Below are 16,367 nucleotides of genomic sequence, written 5' to 3' on the forward strand. Positions count from 1 at the left end.
GTGTTTTATAATGAATACTACTATTATATCCAATTTATTAAGTTCAACAAATAAAGAAAATAATTATTGAGAAGTTCGCATCAAACTTCCGAAAATTTTCCGAATTTCTTATAAATCAACAGAATTTGTTCCGATTTTCTGATTTTTTCCGGATCAAACATCCGAAAATTTTCCGAATTTCTGATCAAACATCAGAATTTGTTTCGATATTCTAAAAAGGATCCGAAATTCATCCAATTTTCTGTCCATATTCGAATGTTCTTTTATAGTTTTTTTCCGAAATTGTGCAGAAAATCGAAAATTCACTTAAAAGCCAAGGCTATAGTCGTACGGGGCCGACCATGTGATACCCTACACCACTACCCCTGGGAATTAGCTTTCCACAAATCAATATTTCTTTATGAAACAAATAAATTTGTAAGAAATAACTGTGTGGATTCTGGCACCGTATCACACCAAGCTAAAATAATAATATAATAATTGTTTCACAAACATCACAGAAGGGACAAGGAAGAATTCTCTCATATCATGAGTGAGTGTACCTCGATTCATATTCGCTCAATGATAATGTCGCCAAACATTACTGAAGGGTATTTTGCCACCGTTGAAAATTTGATGTTGCCTGACTGGGGAATCGTTTTGAAAACAGGTGGCAAAGTGACCCATGCTGCAATGTATGTATAAAAACCCAATTGGACAATTAATACGCTAGGGCACCATTTACAATAATGCATAAACTGGGAATGGGAAAATGTGGTTCTCTACACAAAACCCATTAAATATTAGGCAGTAGGCCCATTATCTAGCAGACACGTTATTGCAATTTGCATTAGGGGGAAAGGTCAGTAGTTCTTTTCCATATGTAGGCTACTTTGCCGGTACACACAGAAAAAATGACTCTCTAACATATGTCCCAAACATATTTTGCAGCAAACATATATTTGTATGCAAGCAGTCCCAAACATAACATATGTTTGGGTCCTGCAAACAAATATATGTTTGGGTGCAAACAAATACAAACCCAAAAGCCACAAAAAAAAAACAAACACATGCACCAGTGGGCGCTTTCTCAGAGCAAGGGAGCGTAAATGTCAATATAAAACACATTGAAATGTATTCTCACTTGCTCTCAGCAAGCGTTCACTGGCTTTTTCTAACATATATACACATTTATAAATGGTGGTGTTTTTTTATTGAAGGGCATAGAAAAGGCAAAACAACAAAGACACATAGGTACATACAAAATTCCAAAGAAATCCATGACACACTTTAATAAAAGAAAAGCTGAATGAAATAACTTATAAAAAGTCGCACTTTTAAAAAGAAAAAATTATATAGAAACATCATTGAACGCTTCTCCTTAGTTGTGAAATAAAACACATTTTCTTCAAAGTTGAAATCATCAGCGGGAAATCGGCATATTTAAAAATTTTATCAAATGTCGAAAATTACAAAAATGTAGATTTTTTGAATTGCTTCCATTTCAGGCCAAATGCGTCAAAATGCGTTGGCAAAATTAAATTTTATAAGCGTGGAATGACAGATAACAGACAAAAAATGCGAAAATATTCGGAGTTTTACGTCAATTTTGGTTACCAATTTTTGTGGCGTTTAAGCGACCAGTGCACAGTGGAAAAAATACCGATCTAGCGCTCCAAAAGTGAAAAAAATCACATATGCCAATTTAAAAATTATTAGTGCAGTATTGATCAAGGGTGTCCACTAAATCTAACGGAAGTTAAAATAATTTGTTTTCCATCAGTCAGAGCGAAATAACGGTTCATTTTTCGTTGAAAATTTATGGACTGGTTTTCATAATATATTTTAGTAGTAAATTGGCGATCGTCTCTTGCAGTCTTCCTACAAATTATTTTTAAAGCTTTAATGCATTAAATATTTCTTGTAGAAAGGTGAATTAAAATATATTGAATATAAGATGTTATTTATTTTAACTTGGATTTTACACTTAAAACATGTGACATCCGATTTTTTTTCAACTTGAGTACTTTGTTAAAGCTAGAACTAGGGAGTGTCACAGGATGGCGCCTAGATTTTTTATTTTATTTTTAGTACACATAGTTTTTAACAAATTTGGAAAATTGTAGCTGCAACAAATTGCAACAAATTTTTTTATAATCATTTTTATAAAAAATTTCAATTATGCCATTATTTTGTATATTTCGCACCATATCTCCAAAACTGTTACATTTTTCGTTGACTTTCCTTTAGAAAAAATATCCGCTTTACTGTAATTCATAACTATTCGGAACATTCCATTCTTGTAAAATGCCTATAACACGCTGTTTTTGGCAGATTTTTCAAAGACAATTTGATAAATATATCAACAATGCATTGATATCCCAAATATGAAAATAAACAGCCTGTGAACATTGCTTGAAATATGTTTTGCATAAACTATGATATGAAATACCGCCTAAACAACATGAAATAAATATTTCAGAGTTTCAGAATGTTTTAAAGAATTACTGAGCACATTATTTTAAAAATTTTTGCTAAAGGTTACTTGTTTGAAGTCCCATAACGAGTAGCTTAGCTGCTACTGACCTTAATTTCAGAAATAAGATAAACTTTCGTATATTTTATCTATTATATAATAAAAATTGCCATATATATTAATAAATGTATTAAAATGATCCTTTTTGAAATAAAATTATCCAAATCATGGATAAACATACGATAAAATATTGATTTTTATTTTTGCCGCGCTAAATCGGTACTTTTTTCCACTGTGCAGTGGGTTTATTATTAAAATCAACTACAAATATTTGATCAATCATGTTTTACAAATTTACTTCTGACTGTATTAGCTAAATAACAAAAAATCGTAATTTTTAGGGTAAGAATCGTCAAATCGTAATTTATCAATTTTTTACCAAAAAATTGTCAAATCTGTCATCCGTGCTTACGCGTCATTTTGTATGCAGACTATAACAAAACGTGGACCTATATAGCCCATTTTCGTAGAATTCTACGGACCTACAATAGATTTCACCAAAATTGTATCCATCTACTTTAATCCGTTCGGACAAAAGTATGATACCCACAGACTGCGGCTATATCGATTAAAATTGCAAGCTGATCAAGAATGTAAACGGTTTGTGGGGTTTACATTTTTCATTTCGAGGAGTTGAAAACGGATTGACAAACTTAATATATCCTCCATCATGCTATGGTAGATCTTTTAATCAGTACCAAGTAGGTTGTCGACTATGGTCAAATATTAAACATACCGCAAAAGGCGTCATGTGATAGACATATTCGCCTTTTTATTGGCAACTTTAAAATCTTTAATTTATTAAAATTTAAGTTGAATTTATTTTCTTCGATGCACATTCCCCAACTATACTATAACACAACATGCATATGTGTATTGGTTTGTATTCATTTGTTTGTTTTTGCAAACATACCGAAACTCCCTTCGGTATTTGAAACTGAAAGAAACCCATCATTATCACCATGAAATTCAACAGAAAGGTACACTAATGGAGGACAACAATACAAAAGGCCCATTGTACTGAAAACATAAAATGCCACATTACCAAACAGCAGTTGGCCAACCAGCCAGTCAGTGTCCTCCATGACGCCTAAGTGTGTAGATATTCTAGCTACGTTTATGCATTGCCTGCACCCATGTCACCACCACCATCATAATCATCACTCCTCAACCATCTAAAATATACAACCAAAGAAGACCACCTGCAAATAAGAAGCGAACCGAAAAAAGGAGCAAATCAACTAAATTGCAATACAAATATGTACAGACACACAAACATACCGAGTCCATGTACACAAACCCTACTGTGATGGATTGAAAACAAAGGCTAAAGAAGAATGGAATTAAAAGCACCGAGTAATGGGTTACGGACGGGCAAAGGGGACGTATACAGCAGCAGTAAAATGGAAGGAATCTTTGTTGCCAGCTAAGCGGCGCATACTTTGAGAATAAGTAATGGGTGCCGCCGCTATGGGTGCTGAGGTGCGATGCCGATAACTGTGACTGCTAGGTTTCATATGCTACCATCATGCATGCATCCTAAAGGTGATGGCTGCTGAGTGAACGATGGATGGATGGCTGTGGTTGAACAATGACTGCTGAGCAATAGAACCCGCAAAAAAAAAAACAACAACATCATGAGAAGCATCAACCAGCCACTACTGTTCGTAATGATGGCAGACATATGATGCAATTTATACCACAGAGCAAGATTTACTAAATATGGGTTCCTCACATTATCACACGCTTGTTGTTGTTGCCATTGTCACTGTGAGAAAGAAACACCCCTTCCATTAGGAGGAGAAAGTCAAGCCAAGGCGCAATAGTAGTGAGAAAGAGAAGACCGTTTTCAAATAAATTTTTGTTTAGGGGTAGAGAGAGCAAATGATTCGTATTCCTGGTGGTGAATGTGGGAAAGAGATGCTTGCCCATGCAACATGAGTAATATAGGGTGTACGTGTGAGTGTTCGCCTCTGAGTTTGTAATTTGAGTAAATTGGGGTGGTGTCATTTGAATATTCTGACTGATTTGACGTTCATTCAGTTTTGTAACTGTATTCTGTTGTTATTATTGTTGTTGCTGTTGCCCGTTTACCATCAATTTAGTTTCTTCAAATTACTCTTTACGACGACTTTTGACTCAATTTCCCACCTAAGTGCCAATAGTAGTACCCTCAACGTGTACGCCGCGCGTCTATCCTGTACTCTGGGAAATTGTTTTGTTGCGCCGCCAAACGTCGATATTGTGAAGGCATTTTTGTTTTTACGTAATTTTAATGGAATGCCATGAATACCGTCGACGATTGACATTTCTTGTATTGTTAACGTGCGTATGCCGTCGGCAGGATGCGTTTGGACGAGGTGTGTGCGTGTTTCTAGAAGAGTTATTTATTCCAAAATATTGACAGGCCCTATGCTCCTTATAGGAGTTTAAAGGAATAAATATATTGACAGGAAGAAATCGTTTGATTTAATAATGGATATGAGCTGATGGCAATGTGAGCCTTTCACCGACGTAGATGTGGCAAATGCAGACACATATTTTGGAGTCTCTTCCATGATTTGGCGGTACAGAGGAAAAATTATAACGTTGTAATTAGAATGGGATCCACCGGGGTGCAATGATAAGCAAGTCCTCCTTGCACTCAGTAGGTCTGCGGTTCAATCCCCGACCAGAACATCAAAATTTAAGGCGGTGGCAAATCTCCTCAGCGCAATGTGGGCTTCTCTATAAGTGGTGTTGTAAGGCACGCCGTTCGAACTCGGCGATAAAAAGTAGATCCCATATCATTGAGCCAATATGAGTCGGCGTACACTTATTGATATGAGAGAAGTTGCCCTTCGAGGATGTTGTGGGAATGTGAATGTATGTATTAGAATCCTATCTTAGATGGCAATTTCAGAACGATCCTCTTACCGTTGTCCGATATAGACCTCCTTGGAACTTGACGTACTTTGCTATGTTTAGAAGAAATTTCAACCAAATCGTAAACTCAGGTTTGTTTTAGAGTTTTTGAGCTATTGCCTCAGAAAGTATTGACTTGGTACCAAAAAAAGTTTACAGTCGTAATAGGGAACGCAAGAACAACATGTTGCAAACAATTCAAAACGATTTGGGACATGTCCTTAAACTGCACTTTTGTGAAATTTTGTGTGATTGGTACCCACAGGAGGGGACCGATATTGTCCATATTCGAACCTGTTCTATGGCTAGAAGAATTATTACGATGTGCAAAGTTGTGACTAAATCGTTTACACCCATCGAGAGTTATCGTGAGCACCATTTTAGCGGAAATTTTGAAACTTTTGAAGAGGACCGATGTGGCTCATCTTCGAACTTATTTAAGTTTGTAGAAAATGGATTGCTTAAGTCTTGATTATTCCCCCAATGGCTTAACTTCATTATTACTCCCTATTACAGAGAGTAATGTTTTTCAAAACGAAATATTACGATGTGGAAAGTTTGGACCAAATCGGTTGATCCGTTTTGAGTTGGGGGTTTACAAATTTGCCCCCTAAATTTGCCTGTATAGGTCCATGTTTTCATATGGTCCTCATTAAACGATACTTCCCGATTTTTGGTATTTTGAAAGTAGTAGTCTCAATATTCCACCGAAATGGCTGAAATTTTGTATTTAGTTTTCGTTGGTGGTATAAAACATTGCCCGGAAACTTGTTGGCACAGTTTCACGCCTGTACCTCCCATAGAACGGTACCTTCCGATTTTCGGTACTTTAAAAGTTGTGGCCACAACAACCCACCGAAACGGCTGACATTTGGTATTTTGTCTTCGGGGTATAAAACTTTCCACCTGAAATTAGGTATAGGTCCACGTCTTCATGTAGCCCCAATAGAACTGTAGTTCCACATTTTCGTTATTGTGAAGGTAGTGGCTTCTTTTTATTCAACCGAAATGGCTGAAATTTGGTATTTAGTCTTCTTCCAGAAAATTGTCGATACAGGTCCACGATACGATTTCATATAGCCCCATAAAACGGTACCTCCCGTTTTTCGGTATTTTGAAGGTTGTGGCCACAACAAACCACCGAATGGCTGAAATTTGGTATTTAGTCTACGTTGGAGGTAAAAACCTTTCCGACTGAAATAGGTCTACCTTTCGATATTGCCCCCATAGAGCGGTACCTCCCGATTTTTGTAATTTCGAAATGACTAAAAATTGTTATTTAGTCTTCCAGGGGTTTATAAAATATTCCAGAAGAGAATAATCAGTATAGGTCCCCTATAGAAGCTGACCTCTTGATTTTCTTACCGAAATATCGGAAATTCGGTATGTAGTTTTCTTTGAGTCTAAAAACTTGCCGCCAGAAATTTGTCGGTATAGATCGATATTTTGGTATAGGCTCCATAGAACGGTACCTCTTAAATGTCGGTATTTTGAAGCTTTTGTTTTACCGAGACCGCTGAAATTTGGTATTTAGTCTTCTTCATACAAGAAAGGAAACTAATTATACAATTTTACTTCAATAAAACTCGTGGTGGAGGGTATAACAAGTTCGGCCCGGCCGAACTTAACAGCGTTCTTACTTGTTTTAATATATTTCTGCGCGATCTCAGCAAATTTAGGTGCTACAACCTTCGGGTTATTGGCCACCTTTCGTCTCTTTCAGTGAATATTTTTTTCTCGCTGTTTTTCGACTTGCAATCTGCAATCCTATTTTCGGTTTGAGTATATTGAGTATTTTGTTTTTGTTAAGAATTGTCCTTATTCTTATGAAAATAAATTTTAGATTCGGGATTTTCTTTATTGGACCCGGGTTTGAAAATTTCTATTTTCGGCTTGGTTTCCCAATCCGACCAAGATATATTTTATTGGATTCATGGCTGGGAATTCAGGCAGATAAGAGATATTGTAAGAGTAATAAGAACGAAATACGCCATTTTAAAAATATATTGTTGATTGTAGCCTAACACAAAATATATGGTTGGAGCAACAATACACATTTTCAGATTTTTAAAATACATTATTTTGTTCTTAGAATATAAATGCTTCTACAATGTCTCTTCTCTGCGTGTTGTCTACGTCTCGGTGGGATATACGGAATATCGCATATAGCACATACATAGGTCGGCATCATAAGCATGGGATCCTGGTAGTCGTCCTTATGAAATTATAAACCTTTTGCACAGGGCTTCGGCGTCGGAGTTTTGGTTGCACTCAGACTCCAGCCCAATATTTTTGACGACATCGACTTTATTTCTATAAGGTAATGTTTGACTGGGCAGAACTTTGTTTACCCCTGTGAGAAAATCGTTCACCTTTCAAAATATGTTAAATAGAGTGGATCATTTAAACATCTATCCATATTAGCAATTTTCTTTAAGCTCGTCCTTTACGCATTCAATGGTATACAAATTCTGTGCCAAATTATGGAGTAGATGAAAAAAGTAATGCAAAATATTTAATGTCGATTTGTTAATCATTTTTCTATTTGCTCATTTCAATTAAAACTCATTTTTTACTCCTAAATTCTGCGCCTTAAACAAAACATATACAAACACCATGAAGTCCTATCTATCCTTCGAATAAATCTATTGACAAATTATTCCCTGATCACGGTGCTCTTGAACCAACTTTAAATGAAAACCGCTTACACCTGGGAAGTTATTGCAGATTCTGAAACAGCAATGTTCATAGATGAGAAAAATCCAAAAACAAGAAAAAAATCGCTGGAGGGATTTTTAAATAAATCGCGGTCAAAGCTTACATTTTTAGGTTTATTTTAGGTTTTCGCGATTTTGCTTGCAAACCGGAAGTCCTATCGAAATGGGGCTTAAGAAAATGTTGTAGCTGTGAAAATACTATAGAGGATTGACCTGACTGTTCCTAGGTTGTATAAATTTTGAGATATAGAAGTTCAAATTTGGACAATTCACTGACAACTTAAACTTATATATGTATCTCCAAAATGGTACAACCTAGGGAAAAGTTACGAAAGCAAATCTTGTAGAGAATTTGAACAGCTATAAAATTTTCTCTAGTCCTATTTCGATAAGGAAGAGAATTAATTCAAATATCACAATAATATGACAATCGCCTTAATAGGGCATAAATAACAATAAAAGGAAATAACTAATAATTTTATTTTTGAAATTTTGCCTTTTAGGGCGAAGATCATTTTTAATGATTTTTGTTTTATTTGACTACTGTCGACAATGTACTTGTTACTGATCATGGTTCAATAAGAATGGTAGATGCATCGGCCAATTGCTACAACAAAGCAACTTTTTTTGTAATGTAAACTGTCAAAATTTTCGCCAAATGGTCTCTTGTTGTCTCTTTTTATCGCTTGTGTTTGTCTATAAAGTGTAGACATGCTATCTCTTACTTACCGAATCATATGGTTTTTTCTTTTGATTTTTCATGGCGAATTCATAGTTTTTTGACGTTTTAGATTCGATCAGCTGGGCTGAGGCATCTACCTTTCTAATTGTACCATGTTACTGATTGGACGCTTTGCAGGCAGAGGTATTTGTTATTAGTTATTAAAATAAATACTTGAAAGCATTAACCTCCGGTTTTTGTAAAAAAATTTATTCTTCTCACACGAATTGTCAAATTTTGTAGATCGATTTTAAAATGAGGAATTCTTAACGATGTATGGAACGTGTATACGAAAAATTAGATATGTATGTATGTATGTCTTCTGGGGGCTGAGCTATGGATGGCTAAATTATTACGAATACAGACGAACGAAAAAAAATAAGTTACAAAACCAAGGGGGAAAAATGTGAAGATATTTGATATTAATTTCAAGCTCAGTCTAGTTTCACTATCAAGATCTACCCTGTTAATATGTCCAACATAAGCAGTTATATCCCCAAGTGCCATAAATTAGAAATTGGGATATCTGTAGTGCGATTCTCTAACACATTTTTTGGGTTACCGACAAAAATCGGTAAAATTAAAACGCAAAATAATGAATGAAAAGTTCAAATAAAAGTTGACAACACTATTGCTATCGGTAGAACTTTGTGACCGCTTTTGATTCGTCGCTAACTTAACGAAAAACATCGGTAATTACCGAAACTATAAGCATTTTAAACAAGTAAGCAAAGGCTATAGTCGGACAGGGCCGACCATACGATACCCTACACCACTACCCTGCGAGTTAGCTTTCAGCAAATCAAAGTTTCTTTTGGACAAATAAGCTCATTGTAAGAAATAAATTTTTGGAGTCTGCAACCTTATCACATTAAGTTTAAATAACAATATAATAATTGTTCCACAAACATCACAGAAGGGACAGGGCGTGCACCACTATTCATATTACTGTTTATCGCCGACTCCGAAAGGCATGTCTTAAAACACCACCTGTAGAGAAGTTGTACATGGTTGAAATACTCAGAGAATGTCGCCAACTTTACTGAGGGGTATTTTGCCATCGTTGGAAATTTGATGTTTGCTGGCCGGGAATCGAATGCCCGACCTTCAGCGTGCAAGGCGGGTGTGCACACAATTGTACTATGGTGGCACCAATAAGTAATTTTAGAACGGACATTTAGTCTGGGCCTAATTTTTTGCATATTGTGACATATTTGCTAAACCATATGCAAGACTTTGTGCCCTAAATATCCCATCGAATTGGCTGAAAGTTTGTATTAAGTATTCGTTCATCACAATTTTCGACCTGAAATTTATCGGTATAGGTCCAGGTCTTCATATAGCTCCCATAGAACCGGACCTCCCGATACCCTGTATTTTGAAGGTTGTGGCCTCAATATCAAACTGAAGTGGCTGACATTTTGTATTCAGTCTTTGTTGGAGGTAAAAAAACTTTCCACCTGAAATTTGTCGTTATATGTCCACGTCTTCATATAGCTCCCATAACCAGAACCTACCGATTTTCTGTACTTTGAAGGTTATGGTCTCAATATCCCTCCGAATTGGCTAAAATTTGGTATTAAGTTTTCATAGGGGGTATTAAACTTTCCATCTGAAATTTGTCGGTATAGGTCTAGGCGTTCATATAGCTCCCATATAACGAAAGCTCCCTATTTTCGACATTTTGAAGATTGTGGCTCTGGTTACAGATTTCTCTATTTTATTGACTTGTCTGAAGTGAATTTCAAACAGAAAAATGTACACATAAACATTTTAGAAGATATTATTGAAATATATGTAGCATACGAAAATATGTGAAATACATACATTTTCCATATGCAAAAATAATATTTGCATATGCATAATTTATACATTTCGCATATTTTTGCATATGTGATATATTTCGATTGGAATTTAATTAGAAGCCAAAAATATGCAAATTTTACAAAAATAGGTGTTGCATAAAATTCCGCTGTCTACATATCATTGAGCTGATATTAATCGGGGTGCTCTCATTGATATAAGAAAAGGCTCCCTTGTCCCTACTGGGATGTTTGTGGAACAATTATATACAGTACATTTTAAGAAACATTCTTAAATTTGAAAATTGGCGTTGTTTAGCAATTTCTGCTACATCTTTAAATTTTGAACAATTGGACAGGTAATATGATAGGGTTTCACGCAATTTGGAAGAAGAACTGGGAATTTTTCTGTCATGATAGAGATAATTTGTAGCATGGGAGGAAGATGTGGTTCTCTTCACACAACTCATTATATCTTAGGTAGTGGGTCCGTTACCAAGCACACATATTATTGCAATTTTCATCAGAGGAAAGATCGGTAGTTAGTTTTTCATATATAGGCGACTTTGCCGGTATATGGCCTCCAGAGATTCAAATATGGACCAAAAATAAAATGTTTTATTTAGCATACAAAAGTAATGGTCCATTGCACCCGCTAAATAATATCAGATCATCATCAAAAATTGTAGGCATCTTCTTCGACCTAAACCCCTACCTCGTGCAAAATTTCGTGACTATTGATCTATAATTGCGACACCTAGTATGCTTTTGATTACATTACAAGCAAAACACTCGATATATTAGGCTGTAACTCAGTTATCTAACCACATAAATAAACGTAATTGACATTAATTGAAAGGGCAAGAGTTGTCCTTCCAAATTTTATTTATGTGGGCGGAATGTGTGGTCCAGGAATAAAGATATTACCGGTATATTAAACATTTTCACAATTTTCACACAAAAGTTGTGGTCCATTTAACCCTCTAAACATCATCCGATCACCATCTCAAATTGCAAGCTTCTTCTTTGTCATATAATCTTACATTATTTAAAATTTTGAGGCGATCAGGCTATAATTGCGACATACAGAGCCGCTACAAAATCGGATAAAAATTTTGTTTTTGGTCCATTTCACCCGCTTAATATTTCTCTATCATCACCAATAAGAATAGGGATCTATTCTGATCTGAACCAGACCTCCACACAAAATTTCGTGACGATCGGTCCATAATTGCGGCCTGGAGCGTGTTTACAATTTATAATGGACAGACGGACGGACGGACGGACGGACGGACGACGGACGGACAGACACACATCTCAAAATCGCTTTATCTCGTCGAGATATGAAGATTGGTATACCACATTGGGGGTCTCCGACGAATATTTCGCGGTGTTACATGAATTTTTACCAAAACAAACTTATAATACCCTTTTCCACATTGTGGTATAGGGTATAATTAAACGACAATTATCGGTAACTCAAAAAATGAGTTAGAGAATCGCACTACTGGGCCTATTTAGAAAAGTTCTATATTTCTGGTATTTTTCTACTCTTGGTAACGCAAATGGAATCAGCTCAGAATGTCACTTTTGCTGTCCAACCAAAGCTGGAATATACGTCAGTACAGTTCAAATTAAAATCAAATCCTATTTTGCAGCATTGTAAAGGTGGTCTTTTCTTTTCCCATTGACGGACTTTGCTTTTGGAATAGCCCTATTAGAAGCGGAGATATGAGCATAAGAATAAGACGTTGAATTTTTCTTCACATATGTAAGTTTTTTGCCAATTCTGTCTCCTGAATATTACCCCACCATCACCAAAATCAATAGCCTTCTTCCTCGATGGAGGAACCCACCCCGCCAAAAAATTTCGTGGCGATCCGATCAAAATTGCGACTTGTAGCGTGATTACAAAGACCAACTTTGCATCTTTGTAAATGTGAGATTTTCTCCTGTTATAGGCATGCTTTGCATTGTTGTAGAGGTGAAATTCCACTTTTATTATTAGGCTTCGCTTTTGGAATACTCCGAATTACAATAAACCATTGTGTTTTTCCCCAAATAAGTTTTTTTGCCCATTCCTACCCCTGAATATGATCCGACCACCACGAAAAACAAGAGCCTTCTTCTTATTTCCATGGTGAAGATCTCTGCTTCTGTTGGACGTATTCAAAGGGAAAAACATGATCACGAAAGTAATCCATCCGACCTTTAAGAACCAAATGTGTTGTGGTAGTTGGTCAAATATCGGTGTTATTGCAAAGGACTCTAAACTATCTCAATATTTTTAATATTTGGTAATTTAATTTAGTGACAAATATCTCTGTTCCTATTTAAGATATCAAAAGGTGTTAAGCTATTCCAATATTCCATTTCTGGACTTTTATTGTAATCAAATTTTTTATTGACAATACACGGTGCGCCTTAACTGATTTTAAATGAAAGGAGGCGATACAGTCAGTGCATTGTCTCAATTTGAAGTTTTATATTTCAAAAACGGTAAAACCTACGAAAACATCATAAAGGTCAATCTTGTGGAGAATTTTCGCAGCTACAACATTTTCTTTAGGCTCATTAACATAGGACACGCGGTTTCCAAGCAAAATCGTGAAAACCTATAGAACCCCTAAAAATGTGAACTTAAATCGGGATTTATTTGAAAAGCCCTCCGGCGATTTTTGTGTTTCTTTATATTTTTCATCTATGAGCATTGTAGTTTCAGAATCTGCAAAAACTTCCCAGGTGTAAGCACCTTCCATTTAAATTTGGTTAAGACACACCGTGAATATTAAACGATTAGACGTTGCTCATTACGTTGTCAATAGTATTATTGTAAAAAGTTTATGGTGCAGGATATCACATGGTCGGCACCTTGTGTATTTGTTAATATCTAACGGTGTCTATATTGCAATTTTTAAGCCGTAAGCAACAGTATTTACATAAATACATGCATGTATTGGTAATTCATTATAAATTAATTTCTAATGCCCATTTTTAATACTGTGAGAAAGTTGGTGTTGTTTAACCACCTACAATTTGTCTATGTCTTGTATTCGGTGGTATCAGCTGCATGTCCTTCCACAAATAAGGCTTATGTACAATTTCTGTCCTATGAATGCACACATTCATATGTGTGCGTACATATATGCATGTCATTTATTTTGTTATTGCTGTTTTTTATATGCTCCAAAAGAAATTAAGGATAATGTAAACAGTTGAGAACGACTGGAGAAAGTTGGCCTTCCACACGCAACACACACAGACAATGTACATAATCTCAATTTAACGAAGTTGCGTTGTTTGGTATCGTGGGGACGATGATGATTCGTTGAAGAAAAAAAACAGGAACTCACATTAATGTTGGGCGCCATTTCTGAGTAAAGAAAATTCTCCGTGTTAGTCTGTATTTGACTGTCTTCTCCTGTCACATCATATCAAATATTTGCATATCAAAATTGACATTGTCATTATGCGGTTCAAATTAACGGTGATTTATTTCGCATTTTATCCTTTGGCTTGTGCGAAATCGAAAAAAATAAACGAAATCACGAAACGATAATAGTTCACACAAAGACCGACAATCAAATCTTCCTTTTTGATGATACATGTACATCAGCATATACATATGTATATGTTTGTGTGACAAGTGTTTAATAAATCAGGACAATGTTGAATGTGAAAATATGGCCATATATTAGAAAATAATATGAAGCGATGGGTGTTTGTGTTATAATATTTAACGATTAACATACATATGTACATACATACGTATTTAAGAGTGCTCGATAATAAAGGGAATGAATAAACATATTTAGCTTTGAAGCTGACGGTTTTGAAGATTAATTAAAATTATTATGGAATTCCAAAAATATACATGATCAAAAGAATTTCATACGCTGTATGTCAATGTGTTTATTTATTTACATTAAGTATGTCAGGTGAATCACAAAAGCGACTACTCTGTTTTATAAGTTGCTTTGCTTCATTCAAAGTGTAATTTACAATAAAAATACTGCTCATCAATTATTAATTATTAACCTCTGCATTTTATTTCATTGGTGATCTAATATTTCAAGGAATAATATCACTGCTTTCAGTATATAGAAGGTAAGTGGGAATATTTTTGTTTTGGATTTGTTTATATTAATTAAAAGAAGAATATTAAAATTAATGACATACCAGTTCCATTCTAAGATTTGAATATTTTTATTATAAAGTGATGAACCTTTTTCTCATAAATGTATTAATTTGAACATGTCAAGAATAGGGCAATGGAATGGAAAACCTGTAAAAAAAGTATGTACAAGTTCTGACCTAGTTACAGGATCAAATGTCTGTGTACCAAATAAATAACAGCAATCAGTCAAATACAATGGAGCGTCATAAACGTGGAGTGTCATGACGAACGATTGATCTAGTTGAATAAAAGGAACAATGTGAACTAAAGGAACTCGATGAACGAAAGGGCTGAAGAGGTTGCTTTAAGGAAAAGTTTCTTTGAACTAGTTCGTTCAGGGCCTACATACAGTACAGTACAATACAGTGAAATAAAAATTGCTGCAACAATAGCGTATTGATTTGTCAAAAAAGGTAAAGGGCTCAATCTATATTATATGAATAAATATACGATTAAATATAAATGAACAAACTAAAATTATATGAGCATTTAATGTCACAATTTTAAACTTATATTCATGCATAACTAGGTGTTTACACCAGACAGTTTGTATTCAAATGCAACTCTGATTTACTAACACATACATACATTTGTCGGCTGTCTTCCAGCTGTCCATCATTTTTTCACAGACAGTAGCGTTAACAAATTTTTAAAATTTTTTGTAAAAATGTGTGAGATAATAATTGAAATGTGTTGAAAAAAAAAATGAACAAAAACAAAATATGTACGTGAATGGAAAACAAAAAGAAGTCGACGATTTTCATTCATAATTTTACAACTGTTTTTGCAGTTGTCTGGACGCCTACGTCGCACAGGCAAGTTCTGGGTTTTTGACAATCAATACATGTACTATACTGCCCTGTCATGTGTAAACGCAGGGAAAGTGTAGGAGCTACGAAGGCGTTCTCAGTATTGTGTATTGGGTTTTTGGTATTGTATTTTTGAATTTTGCAGGAGGTATTACTCATATAGTCATACACTCCTTATTTCTCTTAATATCGACAGATTGGATGTAGATCTAACTGAGCCTATTCTCCCCTTTAAAGAAGAGAATTAAATAAGGAATAACACTATGTTTTAGTATTAACTTTAAATGGCCACAACTTCTACATTACACCACGGATTTCTATTATTTTTCTTTCGTTGAAAGGGTTGAATGTTACATTTCCACGTTTTGATATAGCCTCCTTATAACGGTACTGTCCGATTTTAGGTATTTCGACATTTTCAACTACATTTTCGGACCGAATTAGCTATAGTTTGGTATTTGTGGTTCCCAATAATTAAGAAACATCTCAAACTAAAAATTAAGGATATAGTTCTACGTTTCGTTGTAGCCCCCATATAAATGTACCGCCCGATTTAAGGTATTTTGACGTTTTAAGAACAAAATTTTTAGTGGATACGTTTCTTGATTACTGGGAACCCCAAATGCCAAATTATAGCTTTAAATGTCGAAATATTAGAAATCGGACAGTACCGTTATATGGGGGGCTATTCCAAAGCATGGACCGATAAAGTCCATCTTAGA

At 35.1% G+C, this 16,367-nt stretch overlaps 1 protein-coding gene across 1 annotated transcript in view; it reads left to right on the top strand.

The window, feature by feature from the left end:
* Positions 1-14,738: 14,738 nt before the first annotated feature.
* Positions 14,739-16,367, top strand: part of erm (earmuff) — a 164,969-nt gene continuing 163,340 nt past the window's right edge. Inside the window, exon 1 of the mRNA XM_073966011.1 lies at positions 14,739-14,766. The gene's annotated coding sequence lies outside the window, so the exon portion shown is untranslated. The remainder of the gene's footprint in view (positions 14,767-16,367) is intronic.

Source organism: Musca autumnalis, unplaced genomic scaffold, assembly GCF_047663935.1.
Source record: "Musca autumnalis isolate F117 unplaced genomic scaffold, ASM4766393v1 scaffold_2, whole genome shotgun sequence".
Classification (NCBI taxonomy): domain Eukaryota; kingdom Metazoa; phylum Arthropoda; class Insecta; order Diptera; family Muscidae; genus Musca; species Musca autumnalis.